Source organism: Pogona vitticeps, chromosome 2 (assembly GCF_051106095.1).
Source record: "Pogona vitticeps strain Pit_001003342236 chromosome 2, PviZW2.1, whole genome shotgun sequence".
Lineage (NCBI taxonomy): Eukaryota > Metazoa > Chordata > Lepidosauria > Squamata > Agamidae > Pogona > Pogona vitticeps.
Window position 1 is genome coordinate 225,901,565 of NC_135784.1, and position 20,125 is coordinate 225,921,689.

Consider the following 20,125-nt stretch of genomic DNA (forward strand, 5'->3'; position numbering starts at 1 on the left):
TATTTTATAAATTTCTAATTACTAGATTAAAATATTTCAATTTATAACAGTATTTGAAAAATATAGCCTGGAACCCTATTGGTGCTTATGTAAGGTTTGCATAATTTGCTGCTATAGCTAATTGACAAGGTGCATCTCAGTTGCCCAAGCTGGAAGCATGGCTGGGCATGGGACCACGACAAGCCTCTGCACCCTATCAATTAGTTATAATTAGTGATGGTAAATTATGCAAACTACACAAACATCAAAAGGATTCAGGCCATAAAATAAGTCTGTGTTTTTTGAGAGCTCACAAAAGTTGCTTTTTGGAGTATTATGTCTACAATTTCAGGACCACTGGCCATGAATTCTGGAGATTCTGGGAACAGTAGTACACAAAACTATGTTTCCTAATTCGGGGTTTTATTTCTGTTTCTTTTGATGTAATTGTTACATTCATATTATTGTTTTATTTCACACTACTCAGAAGTACGTACGTATGTTTAATAAATAAATAAATAAATAAATAAATAAATAAGTAAATAAGTAAGTAAATAAGTAAATAAGTAAATAAGTAAATAAATAATAAGCTAGCTCCAATATACGTTGCAGGGGGAAAATGACATGTCTTAGGAATCCTTCCCCCAATTATGATTGATTGATTGATTGATTGATTGATTGATTGATTGATTGATTGATTGATTGATTGATTTACAATATTTTTAGCAGCACCATTACCAGTGGCTTCTGGGCGGTGTACAACAATGTTAAAACTTAAAAACATTTAAAAAAACAATATAAAATATCATATATTAAAACAATTCTTAAAACATTAATATTAATAAGTCCTGCTGCTCATGTGGCCAGCTAGGGAATACTGTTTAATAAAAATGCTGGCTAAACAGAAAGGTCTTTGCCTGACGCCGAAAAGCCAAGAGTGTTGGAGCCAGGCGGATCTCTATAGGGAGGGCATTCCAAAGTTGGGGGGGCAACAGCCGAGAAGGCCCTATTTCGACATGCCATCCCCCTCACCTCTTTTAGGGATGGCACCTTCAGAAGGGCCTCCGAGCCTGATCTTAGAAGACGGGCAGGCCGTTTAGGGCTTTATATGTCAAAGTAAGCACTTTGAATTGGGCTCAAGTAGCAACCGCAGCCAGTGTAAATTTTTCAGAACCGGCGTGATATGAGTCCGTGCGGCGGCACCCCTTACCAGCCACGCAGCCTGGTTCTGTGCCAGTTGCAGTCGTCGGACTGTCTTCAAAGGCTGCCCCATGTATAGCGCATTGCAGTAGTCCAGTCTGGTTGTTACCAGTGCATGAGTGACTGTTGCCAGGCTCCGCTCATCCAGGTAAGGGCAAAGTTGATATATTCTCTGCAGCTGTAAGAAGGCACTCCTGGACACTGAGTCCACCTGGGTTTCCAAGGTCAGACTGGGGTCAAGGAGCACCCCCAAGCTGCGGACCCTGTCCTTTAGGGGGAGTGTAATCCCGTCTAAGGCAGGGAAATGGTCCTTTAACCTATCTGGCGGGGCACCTACCAGCAGCACTTTTGACTTTTCTGGATTGAGCCTCAATTTATTGACCCTCATCCAGACCATTATTGAGTCCAGGCACGAGTTCAGAACGGTGACTGCCACACCTGGATTGGTAGAGAATGAGAGGTAGAGCTGGGTGTCGTCAGCATATTGCTGACTCCTCAGCCCAAATCTCTTAACGACCTCCCCCAGCGGTTTCATGTAGATATTGAACAGCATGGGGGAAAGTACAGAGCCCTGAGGAACCCCATGATGCAAGTGCCATGGAACAGAGCTACTGTCCCCCAGCACCACCTTCTGGACTTGATCAGCCAGGTAGGAGCGGAACCACTGTAAAACAGTGCCTCCGATTCCCATCCCAGCCAATCTGTCCAGAAGAACATCATGGTCGATGGTGTTGAAAGCTGCTGAGAGGTACAGGAGAATCAACAGGGATGCATTGCCCCATCTTTCGCCCGGCAAAGGTCGTCGAACAGGGCGACCAAGGCAGTTTCCATCCCATAACCTGGCCTGAAACCCGATTGAAATGGATCTAGATAATCCATTTCATCCAGGAGAGTTTGGAGCTGCTCAGTCACCACATGTTCCAACACCTTGCCCAGAAAAGGGAGGTTTGCTATTGGTCGATAGTTGTTCACTAGACCTGGGTCCAGATTAGGTTTTTTTAGGAGTGGGCGAATCATTGCTTCCTTTAATGGGGCAGGGACCACTCCCTCTCTTAACAAGGAGTTGATGACCTCCAGGATCCAGGTGCGAACTCCCCTGGCAGATTTCTTTATTAGCCATGATGGGCAAGGGTCGAGTTGTGTAGTGGTGGCATGAACCAATCCAAGCACCCTGTCCACATCCTCAGGTCGTAACAACTGGAACTCATCCAATAAATTATGACATAAGTCCGGAGCACTGGACACAACCATAGGCTCTGCATCAACAGTGGAATCCAACTCTTTGCGAATCTGAGCAATTTTCCCCTCAAAGTGTGTAACAAATTCATTACAGCGAGACACTGAGGAGTCCAGAACCTCCACTGAACCATTAGGTTGAAAAAGGTCCCGGACCACTCGAAATAGCTCTGCTGGATGACACACCGAGAAAGCAATACGACTGGAGAAATACTGGCATTTTGCCAGTCGTATTGCCACAGAATAGGCCCGATAATGGGTTCTAAGCTGTGTTTGGTCATAGTTGCAGCAATATTTCCTCCATCTGCACTCAGGCCGTCTCCTCAACTGTTTCATAGCCAGAAGCTCCTCTGTGTACCATGGAGCCATATAGGCTCTGCGGGCAGGGAGAGGGCACCTAGGTGCGATTATGTCAACCACCCGGGCCATCTCCTTGTACCACAAGGCGACCTGGGATTCGACAGGAGCGCCAACCATATCAGCTGGAAACTCCCCTAGAGCATTCAGGAATCCTTCAGGATCCATAAGTCTCTGGGGGTGGATCATTTTAATTGATCCCCCACCCCTGCAGAGGGTAGTAGTGGCAGAGAGTCTAAATTTTACCAGAAAATGGTCCGACCATGACAACGGAGTCAGAGATAGATCCACCACATCTGGACCACCATCCCCCCGTCCTGTTGAGAATACTAGGTCAAATCTATGGCCTTTCTCATGAGTTGGGCTGATTACATATAGAGACAGCCCCATGGTTGTCATGGTGGCCATGAAGTCCTGAGCCGCCCCTGTTAAGGTGGCCTCGGCATGAAGGTTGAGATCCCCCAGTAGCAAAAGTCTGAGGCGTCCTCGCCACCAGGTCCGAGATCACCTCTGTCAGCTCAGGTAGGGAGACTGTTGGTAAGCAGCAGGGTGGGCGGTACACCAACAGAATCCCCAGTCTGTCTCTTGAGACCAACACACAATACAGGCCCTCTAGACCATTTCCCAAGGGGACGAGGAGTCTGGAAAAGTAGAAGGAATCCTTGTAGACTATTGCCACCCCACCTCCCCGTCCCTCCAGGCGACCCTGGTGTTGGACCAAGTACCCAGGGGGACATAACTGAGATAGAGGAACTCCTCCTTCTTCTCCCACCCAGGTCTCAGTAAGGCATGCCAGGTCGGCCCCCTCATCCAAAATTAAGTCATGGATGAGGGCAGTCTTATTTTTTGCCGACCTGGCATTTACCAACAGTACCATGTGGCCTGGGGGGATATAGGGTTACTATTAGAACATATATTCCATGGTTAAAGAGTAGCTACTGAAAATATGCCTCCTCTGTCCATATTCCTCATATTCTGGAGTCTGCAGTAGAATACAGTCAACCCTCGACTTACGAACGTCCCTACATACAAACTTTTTGATTTACGAATGGCTCTGTTAGCAAAACTTGGCATCGACTTGTGAACAGAGCCTCGGCCTACAAATGAGGTCGAGGCTCCGTTCACACGTCAATGTCATTTTTTGCCAACGGAGCCATTAGTAAATGGCTCATTTTTCCCTTTTGAAATGCCGGAACGGATTAATTCTGTTCCCTTGCATTTCCATGGGAAATTGTACTTCGACTTACGAACTTTTCAATGTACGACTGTCGTTCCAAAACGGATTAAGTTCGTAAGTCGAGGTACCACTGTATGTGGGTTAACTGGGCAAGTAATCTAAATGCAGGATGAAGGGCAAGATGATTTATGTTCCCACTGTGTCCTGGCTTCCTTTTTTCAGGAAAAGTAGGAGAAGCAGTCCTCACCCTCTTTACCAGAGATGCATTGCCTCCAGAAAGTATAAACGTCCCAAACCTTCCAGTCTAACTGAAGCACTCTGCATTTGTATTGTGTTGTACAAAAGGACCCTCAGAGGCAGAAAACACATCCATTTTTGGAAAAATATCATGAATTTCTTAGCACCTATTAAGGTGAGGGCCTCATGCTCCTCATCATTCATAGTGTGTTTCCTGTAGAGCACATTAGCGCCACCAGCATAGCCCACAACCCGATCATGCCTTGCCTTTCTTCTGGGAAAGCCTCCCATTTGATCATTTAATTGCTACTGGGATTTTCCTTTCCTTTTTTCCCCAGTAAAAGTGCTGCCATAAATGGCACAGAAATATAAATTGTCTTAATCTCCCCTCCAGCAGTCACAACTGAACAAGAGGACATGATTCAGTCTCAGTGTATGTGGGTGGGAGGGAGCCCTGCTCTTAATGCCAAGACTGCACATGGTTAAATATCACTGGCATTCTTTTGCTTGTTCTGTAGCAGCAGTACCTATCTACAGTACTTCGTATTAGTGCATGCTGGTGTGATCTTGTGTCCTGCTTGACAGGAACACTCGCTTCTGGTGCTTTTTCAGGAATCCCTAATGCTGGAAACAAACCAAAACAGAGTGATCCTACCAGAACCAATAAAATATAAATCCCTGACATGGGGTAGAAAGTAGTGGGTAGGAATGCTGAAGGGAGTGGGCTAGTTTGCTCCAGCAGAGACATCACCTGATTGCCATCTTTAGGAGCAAACTATTCCAACCCCCCCCCCCACCGGTTCTGAGCAGACCAAGCATTAGGCTAAAAGCCCATGTAGTCAGACTCAAATTAATTTTCTCAAGAGCTTCGCCAGTCACACAAACCACTCTAGAAAGAATTCTTTTGGTGATTTATGTGATTTGCACGTGCATATATGAAGTCATGTAAGTTGTGATGGTGAATTGCCACTAATCAACAAGGATTCCAGGAACTGTGTTTTCAATGAATTATCAATCAGAAGCAATCTTAGAATCAAAGGTTTAGTTGAGCATTTGGGTGCATGGCACATATCGAAGAAACATTTGATTTCTTGCTATTATGCATTGATTGTGATCTCCTATCCCCCAGCCAGCTCAGATACCCTAAAACTAAAGTCTTGGGCTCAAACTGGACAAGATGCCAGCTTGGCAGGTAGCTGTGTTAGCCACCCAACCTAAGGAAAATTCTAACCACTAACAACAGACTGTCCACCAGACACATTGACACAGGAACCAGACCTTATAGCAAACCCAAATGTTAATTATGTCCAGATATTTACACAGAAAACATCATCAGGGGACCAAACAACAAAAGCCACAATAGCATGGACTCATACACTTGTCCATTGTCCAATTTGGTGTATGCCATCTTTTGTCAGCAAGGCCTCACTGTATTTTATATTGGACGATCAGACCAAACTTTACGTAACAGAGTAAAATGGGCACAAAATGGACATCAGGGATAGTATCCTGAAGCCAGTGTGTGAACACTTCACACCTCCTGAACACTCTTACTCTGATCTCAGTGTCACCATTTTTTTAACTAAGAAACTTTGAGGGCAGACTGCAAAGGGAGGCTACTGAACAGGAGTGCATCAGGAGGTTCAGCTTCTGTAGTCTTAAAACAGGCAATGGTTTTCTGTGTCAATATACATACTCTAATCATCTGAGCCTTTGTCACCCAGTCACACTCTAATCATCACCACTGTGGTGGAACTAATCACTTCCTATTGTGTTGACAGGGTGAACTATTGGTACCTTAGAAATATTGCCAATAGTCTTAAACTGCCAACAGTTTTATGCTCCCCCCAGAGACACAGACATTCTATTTCTCAAATGTGTGCTTAGGCACATGAAATCTTATGAAAAATAAAAACTATTCAGTCTTTTAGGTGCTACATGTCTTCTATCTTTACAATCAGAAGTTTATAGTATTTTTAATGTTAGGCACACAAGTCCTTCAAAGTCTAGTGTCTGAGCAATCAGATTTGTTTATGAAATCCGTATTTACCTCCTGATGACCACGCACAAAAAAGAACGAAAGCTAGTTTGCATATGTGGAGATGAGGAAAGCTTGTACTAGAGTAAGAATACATTTGCTACTTAAGGGAGTACTGCTTCTAATTATGTGCTACTGTATCATCAGGTTTGACTGTTTTGCTTACTTATCTGGGATATAAGTCACACTTAATGATTCCAAAATCTTGTACAGGAATGTGCTGGTATAGTACTTCACTTTTTCTAGACACTGTGATTTAAACATTTGCATTTACCTCTTTTACATTTTTTGTAATGTTGCTTCACAGTTTTGCTTTCTGCACTTTTATTGCAGTACTTCTAGAGCAGGCTCACAGAGTTTAAACCACATGGTACAGTCATGTCATACAGTAAAGCCTATACAATGTAACATACAGAAAACAAATATGGTTGTGAAGATCTTGAGAGACATAATTTGATACGAATGCAGAACTGAATATAATAAAATAACCTTGATGTATGGGTCTGTTGACCACTCCACGTGGAATTCAATAGCAAAGCTATCTTATTACAGTTTTTGGCAGTGACCCGGATGTATATAGAAAGAGTGTCAATTTACATGGACATCCAAGCAAGTTTCTCGATTAAGGTATAGTTTACTAGTTTCTGAAAAGCCACTTTGTGATGTCTTCCCTTTTCATATATTCTGAGGCAAAATCTAGGCGCCAAATAAAGACATTGTTATATGTATCTTGCATTTCACACATTTATTTCTTTTTTAAAAATTACAATTGATCATATTGTTGGAGCCCTAGCAGGAATGGACAAGCAGGTGGTGTTCAACCAGCAGATGAAAAAGTAATTATTTTGGACTACAGCTTCCAGAATGATCCAGCCCACATGTTAGTCTGGGTTTTCCTTGCTCGTTTTAGATGCCTGAATTGCTGAATCCACATGGATTGCACCAGACCATTTCCTTTTACCCTGGAAGTGAATCTGACCATTCAGATCCAGGCATGCAACAAATCACTCCAAATCATGCTGATTCCATTAGGGATTCATTGAAAGCCAATGCAAAGCCCAATTTAAACCCTTGACATAAAGCTGCTCCAGCTATGAAGTTCCCATTGAGTCTCATAGTTCTTAGGTGTCCCACCTTTCTGTGGACTGTTGATAACAGTTAAGTATGTCGTCTTTCACAGCATTATCTAAATTTGTCAGCATTTATTTCTGTTGGAACAGTTTGGATGCTTGAAGCCACATATGGAAAGCAAGGATATCTAGATGTAGGAAAGAGTATAGCTCACGGTTACTCTATTACATACTGTAGCTTATGGATACTCCATTATATAGCTCATGGTTACTCCATTATATAGCTCATGGTTACTCCATTTTGTTTTTGTTTTTGTTTTATTATTGCTTTTGTAGAGTATAGATGTAACCATATTGGTTTTTAGTGTGTTTGTTCAACTGAACTTTTTAAATTGATATTGGGAGCTGCCCAGAGATCCTTGCAAGGTGTGGGCAGCAACCAAAATCTAAATAAATAAATATTTTATTTTATTTTTATTTATTAAACTTGTATCCCGCCCATCTAGACTGCTTCTACTCTAGGTGGCTCACAACAAAACAGAATAAAAACAATTTAAAAAACAACACCAATTTCACAGCAATAAGCATATCATTCAAGATGGGAGATAAGAGATAAATTAGGTGGTGCCCAGAGGGAAGGCCTGCCTAAATAGCCAGGTTTTGAGTTGGCTTTTGAAAATACCCAGCGAAGGGGCCAAGCGGATCTAGGAGGGAAGATTATTCCACAAACGGGGGGGGGGGGGGTGCACTGCCAAGAAGGCCCAGCTTCTTGTTTTTTCTTTCCGGGCCTCCCTCGTCATTAGGCTCCTCAACTGCCCCTCCTGGCTAAAACAACTGAAACAAGTAGATCTAGGTGGGGGAAGGCATTCCGCCAAGTATCGAGGTCCTGTTTTGCTTCATTGCTCATAGCTCCTGATTAAACCAGGACACAGGCTGAACTCTGCTGCAGAGAGGGCGCTTAGGAGCAATCGTGTCTACAGCCCTGGTGGCAGCAGTAAATCAGCCATCAACCAGAGCCTTGACAGGAATGCCAGTCAGATCAGCCAGAATCCCTCTCATGGAATCCTGGAATCCTAAAGGATCCAGTAGCCTTCGAGGACGGACCATTAAAGTAGGTCCATGCTCCCTGCGGGGAGGGAAAGTCGCTGAGAGGTTACATTTTATTAGGTGGTGATCTGACCGTGACAAGGGAACTGACACAAGGTCAGTCACCATCAGCCCACACTCTCTCCAATTGGTGAAGAAAACCAGGTCTAGTGTATGACCACCCATGTGAGTGGGGCCATTAACATGTTGAGAGACCAAGTCCTATAAATATAGACCATTCAAAATGCTTTCTTTTAAAAATCCACTATTGTAAAGGTGGCTAGCTGTAATGGACTTGTGTACTGACCAATCATATATGTTTATTCTGAAATCCAGTATGGATGGGGCTAATTGCGGGCGTCTTGGAATTAATTAGTGTCCTTCTGACTGACAGAGTATTGCTCTGGATGGATAAATTCTCATTACTGGTGCCAATCTCTGCTTTGTTAAATTACTCCAGTTCCTCAGCAATGATCACAGCACAGGAAAGTGTTTTGCATACCCGTATGAATGTGTTTGTTAGAGGAGCTTAATGGTGGCAGAAGTGGGAACATGAACGCAACCACACAACACACAACATAACCAGAATTAACTGGCACAACTATATTAGTTACAACTGCTAATAGCCCCTGGTGGTAGCATAAAGGATAGTTTCTATATCATCAGCACTGATTGCTGGCTGGTTTAGGCACATTCCACTGTGGGACCCTGCCATCACTCTGTCAACAGTCCCAGGTCTGGATGTGCACATGGTCTCTCTACCCACACTCGCATGAAGGTGAGCTATCTATCAAGAGTTCTACCGCTATCCCTCTGTCATCTGGTTCTGTCCTTACACCTCAAACTGCCTCCAAAAAAGCTGTGACAAGACTAACAATGCAAATCAAGAGTTTTCTTTTATTGCTATCCAACCCAAATGAAAAGGACAGGTAGGAAAATATTAGGAACAAGACTAGATTTTGGTGCCAAACCCAGCACCATATATCCTCCCCAGGCATACTGGATTGGAAACTCCAGCACTCCTCCCAGTCATCCTGATTGGCCAAGCCACTTCAGCATAGGAAGTCCATGCAAACCACAGAGACTCCTTGGGAAGAAGAACCTCCCAAGATGGGACCCACTGGTGCTTCCTAGTCCCATGCCGCCACCACAGACATAATTGTGTTGCCTTTGGTAACTCTGCAAGCAGCACATGTGGAAAGGGAGAATTAATGCAGAATTGTGGCCTTAAAAATGAATTTGATTAATCTACTTTTTAAGCTCTCTCTCTTTACTGCTCTTATATCCTATTAAGTGCATTTTTAGTGTCAGGATTCAGTATATGTTAGTACAGGGATAATATTTTAAAATCCTGTTGTCAGATGTTATAGCTGTGTGATGCAGGATGCCTTATTATGTTCCCACTTCACGTCACAGAATCTAAAGTGACATGCTGACATTAACAAGATCTGACACAGCATTTGGATGATTCAAAACCAGGAAATGTTAAAAGGTGTAATTTGCTTAAAAACCAAATGGAATGCCACCCGCATATCATCAAAACCTTCTTCTATTTTCTCCTTTTGGAATACAGTATAATTATCTAGAAAAGGCTAGATGTTGCTCTGTCCAGATTGTCACAAGCAGAAGAAGTTAGTGTACCAAGGTCCTACTGGAATCACAAATAAAATGCAACTTCACTTAAAGTAATCTCTTCCACAGTTTGTCTGTGAAACACTAGTGATTTTTGTGGGAAAACATTTTATTTTATTTTCTAAAATATGCTCAACATTTAGTGCATGTTCTAAGCTAGGGATGGATGAACCTGCCAATATCTCAAAATATCATTTTCTTTCTATTCCTTGCTCAATGCAGGAATCCAAAATCAAAGTATATCTAACAGGTGGTGGTCTAATTTTGTCTTGGATGCCTCCAGCTTTGGAGTACTCACCACTTTCCAAGGTAAGTGTTTCCATTGTTATACTGCTCTAACATTTAGGAAGTTTTTCCTGATATTCAACCAAAAATTGACTTCCTATAACTTTAGCTTATTCCTATAACTTTAGCTTATTGTTTTGTGTTCTGATTGTGCCACTCCTCTGTATGACGGTCTTACAAGTACCTGAGGAGTGCTATCATATCTCCCCTCAGTCTTCTCTTCTCATGACTAAACATGCCCAATTTAAGTCTTTCCTGCTTTATAATTTGTTCCAGAATTTTTCCTGAGATTGATGTCAGATTGACTGTTCCTAAGTTCCTTCTTTTTGCCATGCTTGAAGATATTTATTTATTCATGTATTGATGTATTCATTCATTTATTATTCTTTTATGCCACTCATCTGGGCAGAAGGCCAGATAGGGACATTAGCCCTCCTCCAATCATCTGGTACTTCACCCAGCCTCCATGATTTTTTAAAAAAATGGTTCTGAGTTTTTTTCCAGCCAGATACTCTCTTGAAACATGTAAAAACAGCTTTTACTAAGTATCAAACTACTATATTAAGAGAAATGTTTATCCTCTGCAATTAGCTCTTTTTGTATCCACAGTGTCATTTCCTCAGAGATATGTGCTTTGGCAATCAGACTTGCAAATTAAGGTTGTGATTACCTTCCAATGACCAATCACAAAAGAAAGTGCAAGATCCAGAGGTGAAGAAAAGCACGTGTTATGACAAATAGATATATTTCATTGCTTGAAGGAGTATATCTTCTAAATATGCTGAGCACATTGCAGAGTTCAGAACAATTTACTTTTTAATGCATTGAAGTAAAATGCTATACTATTCTGCTCAAATGGCCCAAAATGGTACCAATCTATTTAATGTTCCAAAGTAACGGTAGCAAGGTTTTAGATTATTAAAAACAATTAATAGTCAGTGTTGTGCTCTCTGAAGAGGGCATGTGTGTGCATGCTCATCGTTCGCCCTTAGAGGAAATGGCACCCAAAAGCCTTTAGGAAACAGTTTGGTCTACAGAGAGCCACAAGTTTTTTATACCATTTCTTATACTACAAATTCAGTTTTTGGCAGGACAATGTAGAAGTAATCCCAGGAAGTATAGTCACCTGTAGTAAAAGTTCTTCATCTCTCCAAGCAACAGCATAGTTATGGAAGCCATGGAGACCAATTTACTAGCACACCCTGGTATAGATGTGTTCCAGAGTGTCCTGTTAACTAAGTGGATCCGAGTGGTCTAAAACAGTGATTCCCAACCTTGAGCAACTAGGTATTCTTGGACTGCAACTCCAAGAATCCCTGACCAGCAGAAACCCTCACAACTTGTGGTGAAGGCTTCTGGGAGTTGCACTTCAAGAACATCTGGGTTACCCAAGGTTGGGAATCATTGGTTGAAGACATTAGTGGCTCTGAGTAGAGGCCATCCTTTCTTGCATCCCTCTACAGAGATGGGATCTCTTGCTTCAGGATCAACAGCCTTTCAACCTGACAGTTTTTAGACATGTTGGACCCTACCACACCAGCTAATAATTTTATTATGGGGCTTGTAGTCCATACGGAAATAGTGCTAGGTTGGGGCAAGCAATTTGAAAGCTATAGGAAGCGCATTTTTTGAAGGAGTCACATAACAAATGTGCTTCTAGAGGTCGGTGGTCGTAATCCACATTCTCTGTTAATCCCACTGCATTTCAACACAACAATTTAAATAATTTACAATGCTAATTCAAAGAATTACATGATTTCAGGTTTAGATGGTAACAATCTCAGATTGATCTCCACATTTCTAGCATTTAATCTATTAATTTTCAGACATAATGTTCCAAGCTGTGTCATGTTCTCTAGCTTGATCTGAGTGGGTGACGAATGCACGGGCCACTCAGCCTAACAATAGCCAAACACATAGACCATTTGACAGAAACACCGTCTAAAGGGAATGTTTGCAAGGTTAGGGAAATATATACTCGTAGTATCTGCATGTCACAGCTGATTCAGGCCAAATTAATCTTGTTATAATTTTATTAATCATTGGAAGTGTTACAGCCGGTCATATCTATAACAACCTTGGGGGGTATTAAATATGCAGATTGTTTGTGTGACACATATGGCTGCTACTTGTATGGATTACAGAGCAAATTCTTGTGCCAAATACTTTCTCTGCTTTATTATTATGTACATCCTTACCAAGAACCTGTATATTTGATTATTTATGATATAAATTCTGATTATTTATGATGCAATTGGATAAAATACTAACTTTGCTTTCCATTCAGAAACAACAGAAAACATAATTTTTTAAATGAACACATACTTATGCAATATTCAGTGCTACAGTACTGTAATGCAGATGTTTTGAGCTGCTCTGTTTGGCTTTTTATCTTACAGCTGACTGGCACATTTGGAGAAAACATGTTCGGCTGGAGCCATTTTATGATTTCTGCTGTGGCTTTGGATTCTCAGGAACTAATCAATCACAGGCAATTGCTGCTGGTTTAGGCATCCTTACAGCAGGACCGGGTGAACAGCACACAGCATAAGTGGCTATCTCAAGTTAATTGGAACTTGAAAGAGAGAGGCTGACCTGAATGTTACCGTTTGTAATCTGGAAGGCTATGGAAAGAAATCGCAAAGGAGGCTCTTCATCTTATCTTCCTGCAATTTGAATCTGAAATAAAGGAGTTAGCGCCGATAAAATAGATTCACAATCTTGCTCATAGAGATTTAAAAGATGGGAGTCACGGAGGAAAAGAGGAAAGAAGGAGTGTATTTTATAAGCTTGCTATTACCTAAATAAAGAAAATAGTTTAGCAAATTATTCTTCATTTGAATAGTTTCTAGCCTCAGGGAGAGATATAGTGTTCATCCTCCCCACAAACCTAACCTAAGTGTACAGGGAGAACATACACCAAAGCATCCCACACTTCAAAAACTTAATTTGGCCACCAAAACCAGCCAGACTCTCATTTGAACAACTCTTCTCCCTTTTCCCCACCTGACACTCACAAGCTTCCGCAAGTCTTCATTGGAATGAAGCTGCATATTTACAGTGATGTAAAATATGTACAATGTGGGAAACCACCCACATTTTCTCTGCCAGCAGGAAGGCAAGGATTTAAAATTGTTCTTAGAAAAAGTTTGTATCTTTGTGAATGTGTGTGTGTGTGTGTGTGTGTGTGTGTGTGTACAAGTGCACAACTTTTAAACAGCAACAACAACAAAAGTGGGCTTAGTTTCTTGCTCTTGTGCTGAAGGCAAGAATGCTCATGACAGTTGGCAAATCGTAGTACCTTAACAAGTTGAGAGAGCCTGACTCACCCCTCAATGAACAAAGATGAGGGTTTTTCCCCACCTTGCTATGTATTTCATTTTGTAAATGTAGCCCTTCTATAGCTTCCTTTCACAAAAAAGACCAAAGGGCTCTTCTTTGTCCTCCACCAGGACCAACCTCACTCCACCTAAGCTAAATTTTTGACAGTTTCCAAATGTGCTTGAAACATCTGCTCTCTGAAGTAGCTCCCTTTAACAGCCAGAAGCATGTTGGAAGATAGTACAACTTGAGAGTTTTTCAAATGCAACTGCAAGCATCCTCACAAAGCTGCCTTTGTCATTCAACACAGAAAATATTCCCTTTATCTCCATTTATATAGTTGTCTGTCTCTATCTATATCTGTAAGGGTCCCACACAGAAGGAACACCAATGAACGTATTAATACCAGTCATAATGATGTGCTCTGCTAATTGTTCTTTTAAACCTAGTCCTTGGGATACCAACCGTGCAAGATGAGCTAGATTTATGTTGTTCCCTGGTTGACAATCTTATATTTCATCTGGCCAATGCAGTTCAGATGTGACAGCAAATGGTGAAAATAGACTGCCATGGATAAAACATTTTCCTCAGCAGACTAAGCCAAGGGGTACCTACTCTAGCAATTCCATAGAGGTCAAACAGATGGTCTTTGACATTTCCTAAATTAGGCAGAGCAAAGACAGCAATTTTCCTTTATCATTCTTTGAAGTGTGGACCTAAAATAGGTCTCCAGACCCGTTTAGCTTGAGGTCATGACCACACAACCTAATTACTACAGGTGGTTATGATGGTTCGGCTTTACAGAACAATATGGTATTGACTTGACCCTTTTGGACTTACAGAAGATAAATGAGTACTCTTGACAGTGTCCAGAAGAGAAAAATAGTGCTGTGCAACACCAAAGCAAAAGGCTGCTACAGTCTGGTGACCACACTCAGAAATCCTTCCCTGGTGCTCAGTGATTTGATTATGCAAGAGAGATCTTGGGTTTCATTGTGCTTTCCCAATACAGTGGTGCCTCGTATACTGAGTGCCCCGTTTAACAACGAATTCGCATAGCGATGGCAAAAATGCCATCGCTTTTGCAATCGTATAACGAAGGTGCCTATGGGGAAAAATCGCTTTGCGATGTTTTCCCCATAGGCACCATTTTCCCCCAGCTGAGCAGCGGGAGCCTCCAAAGGAGCGCTCCCGCCACTCAGCTGGGGGAAAATGCCTGCGGTGGCCTACGAAGGACCCTTCCAAAGGGTCCTTCTGAGGCCACCCCGGGGGGAGGGTGGGGGGATCCGATGCCTGTCAGGCATCCTGGGCTTGGATCCCACCCGCCGCCGGTTACCCAGCCTTGGGTAACCGGCGGCGGGTGGGATCTGAGCCCGGGATGCCTGAAAGGCATCCGGATCCCCCCGCTCTCCCACCCTCCCCCCACGGCTTGGATCAGACCCGCGGGGGCTAGCCCTGCCATGGCTGGACTCCCAAGAGTCCAGCCATGCCCAGAGTAGCCCCCGCGGGTCGGATCCAAGCCGGATCCAAGCCGCGGGAAGAAGGTGGGGAGACCCGATGCCTGTCAGGCATCCTGGGCTTGGCAGCGTGGGGCGGCGGGGACAGGGTGGCGGGGTCCCCCCACCCACCCTGTCCCCTTCACTGGCAGCCACACCCCCCGCTTTCCCCAGCCTGGATCAGGCTCCTGGGAGTCCGATCTCGGCTAGGGAAGGCAGCGCAGGGCGGCGGGGACAGGGTGGAGGGGTCTCCCCGCCCACCCTGTCCCTTTCGCTGGCAGCCACCCCCGCTGCTTTCCCCAGCCTCGATCGGGCTCCTGGGAGTCCGATCTCGGCTAGGGAAGGCAGCGTGGGGCGGCGGGGACAGGGTGGAGGGGTCCCGTAGACTTTTGCCTGGAAGCCTTCGGGATCCCCCACCCACCCTGTCCCTGCCAGTTTTTAGTCCATTGGAACGCATTAACCAGGTTTTAATGCGTTTCAATGGGCTTTTTAATTTCGCTTTACGATGTTTCCGTATAGAGACGTTAATCCTGGAATGGATTAAAGTCGCTATACGGGGCACCACTGTAGTTCCTTTGGGACAGGTTCGGGTTCTGCCTTATAAAATATCAATTAAACAATATTTCAGTTTCCTCACTTTTAATCAAGTTGATCTTTTAAAAAAAAAAAATTAACCCCATGAATATTTCTACATGAAAGACCCATGGGTAATGCTGCTGTAATCCCTCTAGTGCCCCTCAGCTCTTTGACATCCCCCATGATCACCTTTGAAATTAACAAATAGGTAACATTTGTTTCATTTTCCAGAATTCAAATAGCTGAGTTCCATCTTAGTGTATGTATGATAAATACTTTCTCTTCTCTATTCTTGATTGCCAAATAGAATGCATGTTTCAGTTGGATGAATACATCATAATCACTTGTTCCATTTGCTCAGAAGGGATGTTGATGCAAAATACTTATGTAAGAAAAAGCCAAGCTAAGGAAAAGAAGGTCAGTGGCACTGAAAACTGCTATCTGTGAAGTGAGCCAAGTTACAAATTGTTTCACTATTTAGATGAACCTATTGAGACAAAACACAGAATTAATGTGACCTCCCAGAGCTCACAGTTTAATGCATTTGATGAGAAAGAAGTACTAACTGCACCTTGCTTTACAAATAGCCTACAAAGGGATATCCAAATTACTTTTCCATTTGCAAAGAATATTGATAGTGAGATGGAAAGATGTGCCTTTCATTACTTTAGCTTTCTGCACAAGGCTATGAAGATTATGGCTGAACTCCTGTTGCTTAGCATAGTACGCTACAACTAGAACAGACCAGCTGAATCAATGGAACTTATGGAGGTGTTGACTCCTCAGATTCCCACTGATTCAGTGGGTCTGTTCTGGTTGCAATTTACTATGCTAAGCAACAGGATTTCAGCCTATATTATGGATAGCCTCTATTTTTTGAAGAAACAGCCTTTAATTTACACCATAGCCCTGCCCAGGCATTATAAAGGCTAATGTCCCAAACATGCTCAGAGGGAAGAATCCTTCCATCACTACATTTTGCATACTTTCAGGGATGCATTCAAAGAGGAGAGATTCCTGTTCATACAAAGGCTCTAAACATTTCAAGAATCCAGTCATTCTGGAAAGTCTATGCTCCTGCTCATGTCTACAGCCTGCAAACAAGTGGAAGCTTCTGTTCTTCAGGCCCAGCACAAAAAGTGTGAAGGAAGTGATGAAGGAGGAGACAATGGCTATGCACCCCCTGCTATGCATGTACAGAATACTGAAATGTGTGAATAGAAGCAGTGTGGCATTCCTTCACTGGTGCCTTCTGAAAGGCAAAGCTTGACCAATTCACTTTTTTTGGACAACAGCTCCCAGAATCCCACAGCCACCATAGGCATTGGAGAATTTTGGGAATTGAGAAGCAGGAAGGGCAGAAAAATCATGATGCATAAATGGACCTTTATCTACAGAACAGTGGATATCTATAAAAAAGATAACTGCTAGGGCTACACATTCCAGTTTTATGGCAGCTCCTCTGAATTATCCTAGTATTTATTGCCAACACTATATAATTTATGGAAGACAGAAAGACAGAGGATCTGTTAAAAGGTTCCAATGCCTTAAAGAGAAAGAAGTAAGGTTCAGCATTTTTTTTTCAAAAATGCATTTCAAGAATGAGGAGTTATACTTTAAATAAATAGCAAGGTGATATTAGACCCCATGTATGGCTCTTTGGATAGGGATATTGTTAACAATAAGATCTTAGCACTGAAGGCTTAACTTCACAAGACGAGGTGTGAATTTTTTAAAGAAATAAATGAAATTCTGTCCACTACATATGATGGTGTTCACTTTTCCAGCATATTGCCTTTGTGTTTTGTGCTTTAGCTATAATCATCCTTAGAAATGCAGAGCTAGAAGGGATCCTGTGGATCGTCAAGTCTAGCCGCTCAGTGTAGACCTTTGGTCTAGATGGGCGGGGTATAAATCTAATAAAATAAAATAAAAAATAAATAAATAGCTCCTGTCAAGAAGGCACAGTGGGAAATTGAACTCCCAACCTAAAGCCAAATGCCTAAATCATCAAGCTGTAGATATTCAGTTGGGCAGTTTAATTAACATGAGAGGTCAGCAGTGATGGGGCAAGTACAGGAGAAAAGTATGAAGAAACAATGGTTTGAAATTAAAAGCCCTCTTCTTCCCCAGATAGATATGAGTTTATATGCTTGTTTTTTTTTTTAATTTGGAGATTATACCTGCCAGTGACCCATGTTTAGGAAGTATGTGATCCTGGTGTTAATAATTTGATAGCAAGAGGGAAAGAACCAAATTTTGGGGAGAAATGCATTGATGGTATTTTTGTCATCTCTCATTTCAAAGAGCCCAAGGATCTGTATTCTCCCTTGTATCTTTGCAACAAGCTTGTAAAGTCGCTTGGAAAATAACTTTTTAAAGGAATTTAATTTCAGTGAAATTGCCAGTAGAACAATAGCTTAGACCATCTGGGGTGTGGAGTATGAGTTTCCATTGTACCTCTAACAAGAAGGGCACACCAAAATCACCCTGGCTGTGCAGCTGATGGATATTACGTGGCCTGATACTTGTGTAATCAAGTTACACCACCAGAAGGATGAACAGGTGAACCATGTCTGTGTAGAATACTCAAAAGCTGGAGATGACCTGATAAATACAGTGGTGCTTCGCAAGACGAGCGCTCCATTTTACAACGAAATCGCATAACGACGAAGTTTTTCAATCGTAAAAGCGATTGCAAAATGATGTTTCCTATGGGTTTTTTTCGCTTTGCAATGATCAGTTCCCTGCTTCGCTAACCGATCATCGCACAGCTGATCGGCGGTTTCAAAATGACCGCCGGGTAAAAAAATGGCCGCCCGCTGTTTTCTGGGACAGATTCCTCGCTGCACGGGCAGCAAAAATGGCTGCACTATGGAGGATCTTCACTGGATGGTGAGTTTCAAGCCCATAGGAACGCATTAATCTGGGTTTAATGCATTTTTATGTTCTTTTTAAAATCGCTTTACGATGTTTTCATTCTACATCGATTTCGCTGGAATGAATTAACATTGTAATGTGAGGCACCACTGTAGTATTATTTTTAACCCAAGGACTCAATCCCACTCAGGCCCATTGTAAGTGCCATTGGCTCCCCAACATATGAATTAGCAAAATACCTAGCCACCCTCCTACAGACCCACATTGGTCAAACCTCATCCTACATCAAAGACTCAGGACATTTCATAAACAAGATCAGCACCCTAAAACTCAACCCCAGGGACAGACTGATCAGCTTTGACATAGTATCCCTATTCACCAAGGTACCAATAAAAGACACACTGACACTCATCCAGCAGATCTTTCCAGAAGACATTAAGGCCCTTTTCCAACACTGCCTAAAGACCAGTTATTTTCAGTGGGATGATGAGTTCTATGGACAGACAGATGGAGTCCCCTTCTTTGGGATTGGGATGTAGACTGATCTTTTCCAATCCTCTGACCACTGTTGAGTTTTCAAAATTTCCTGGCATTTTGACTGTAGTAACTTAACAGCATCATCTTTTAAGATTTTAAATAGTTCAACTGGAATGTCATCACCTTCAATGGCCTTGTTATTAGCTGTGCTTCCTAAGGCCCACTTGACTTCATTCTCCAGGATGTCTGGCTCAAGGTCAGCAACCACACTATTTGGGTTGTCCGTGACAACCAGATCTTTCTGGTGTAATTCCTCTGTGTATTCTTGCCACCTCTTCTTGATGTCTTCTGCTTCTGTTATGTCCCTACCATTTTTGTCCTTTATCATGTCCATCTTTGCACAAAATGTTCCTTTAATAGCTCCAATGTTCTTGAACAGATCTCTGTTTTTTCCCTTTCTATTATTTTCCTCTATTTCTTTGCACTGTTCATTTAATAAGGCCCTCTTGTCTCTCCTTGCTATTCTTTGGAAGTTTGCATTCCATTTTCTGTAACTTTCCCTATCTCCTTTGCATTTTGTTTCCCTTCTCTTCTCTGCTATTTGTAAGGCTTCTTGGGACAGCCACTTTGCTTTCTTGCATTTCCTTTTCTTTGGGATGGTTTTTGTTGCTGCCTCCTGTACAATGTTACGAGCCTCTATCCAAAGTTCTTCAGGCACTCTGTCCACCATATTGAGTTCCTTAAATCTGTTCTTCCACAGTGTATTCTTAAGGGATTTGGTTTAGATTATACCTGAGTAGCCAGCGGTTTTTCCTACTTTCTTCAGTTTAAGCTTCAGCTTTGCTATAAGAATCTGATGATCAGAGCCACAATCAGCTCCAGGTCTTATTTTTGCTGACTGTATAGAGCTTCTCCATCTTTGGCTGCAGAGAACATAATCAATCTGATTTTGGTATTGCCTATCTGGTGATGTCCATGTGTAGAGTCGCCTCTTGTGTTGTTGGAAAAGAGTGTTTGTGATGACCAGCTTGTTCTCTTGACAAAACTCTATTAGCCTTTGCCCTGCTTTGTTTTAAAC

The 20,125-nt window shown here is 42.5% G+C and overlaps 2 long non-coding RNA genes across 2 annotated transcripts in view; both read left to right on the forward strand.

Annotated features, from left to right (window-relative positions):
- LOC140704837 (uncharacterized) overlaps positions 1-14,178 on the forward strand; it is a 124,645-nt gene extending 110,467 nt beyond the window's left edge. Inside the window, exons 3-4 of the long non-coding RNA XR_012084299.2 lie at positions 10,235-10,321; positions 12,697-14,178. This is a non-coding gene — a long non-coding RNA (uncharacterized LOC140704837). The remainder of the gene's footprint in view (positions 1-10,234; positions 10,322-12,696) is intronic.
- Positions 14,179-15,897: 1,719 nt separating this feature from the next.
- Positions 15,898-20,125, forward strand: part of LOC140704838 (uncharacterized) — an 89,058-nt gene continuing 84,830 nt past the window's right edge. Inside the window, exon 1 of the long non-coding RNA XR_012084301.2 lies at positions 15,898-16,107. This is a non-coding gene — a long non-coding RNA (uncharacterized LOC140704838). The remainder of the gene's footprint in view (positions 16,108-20,125) is intronic.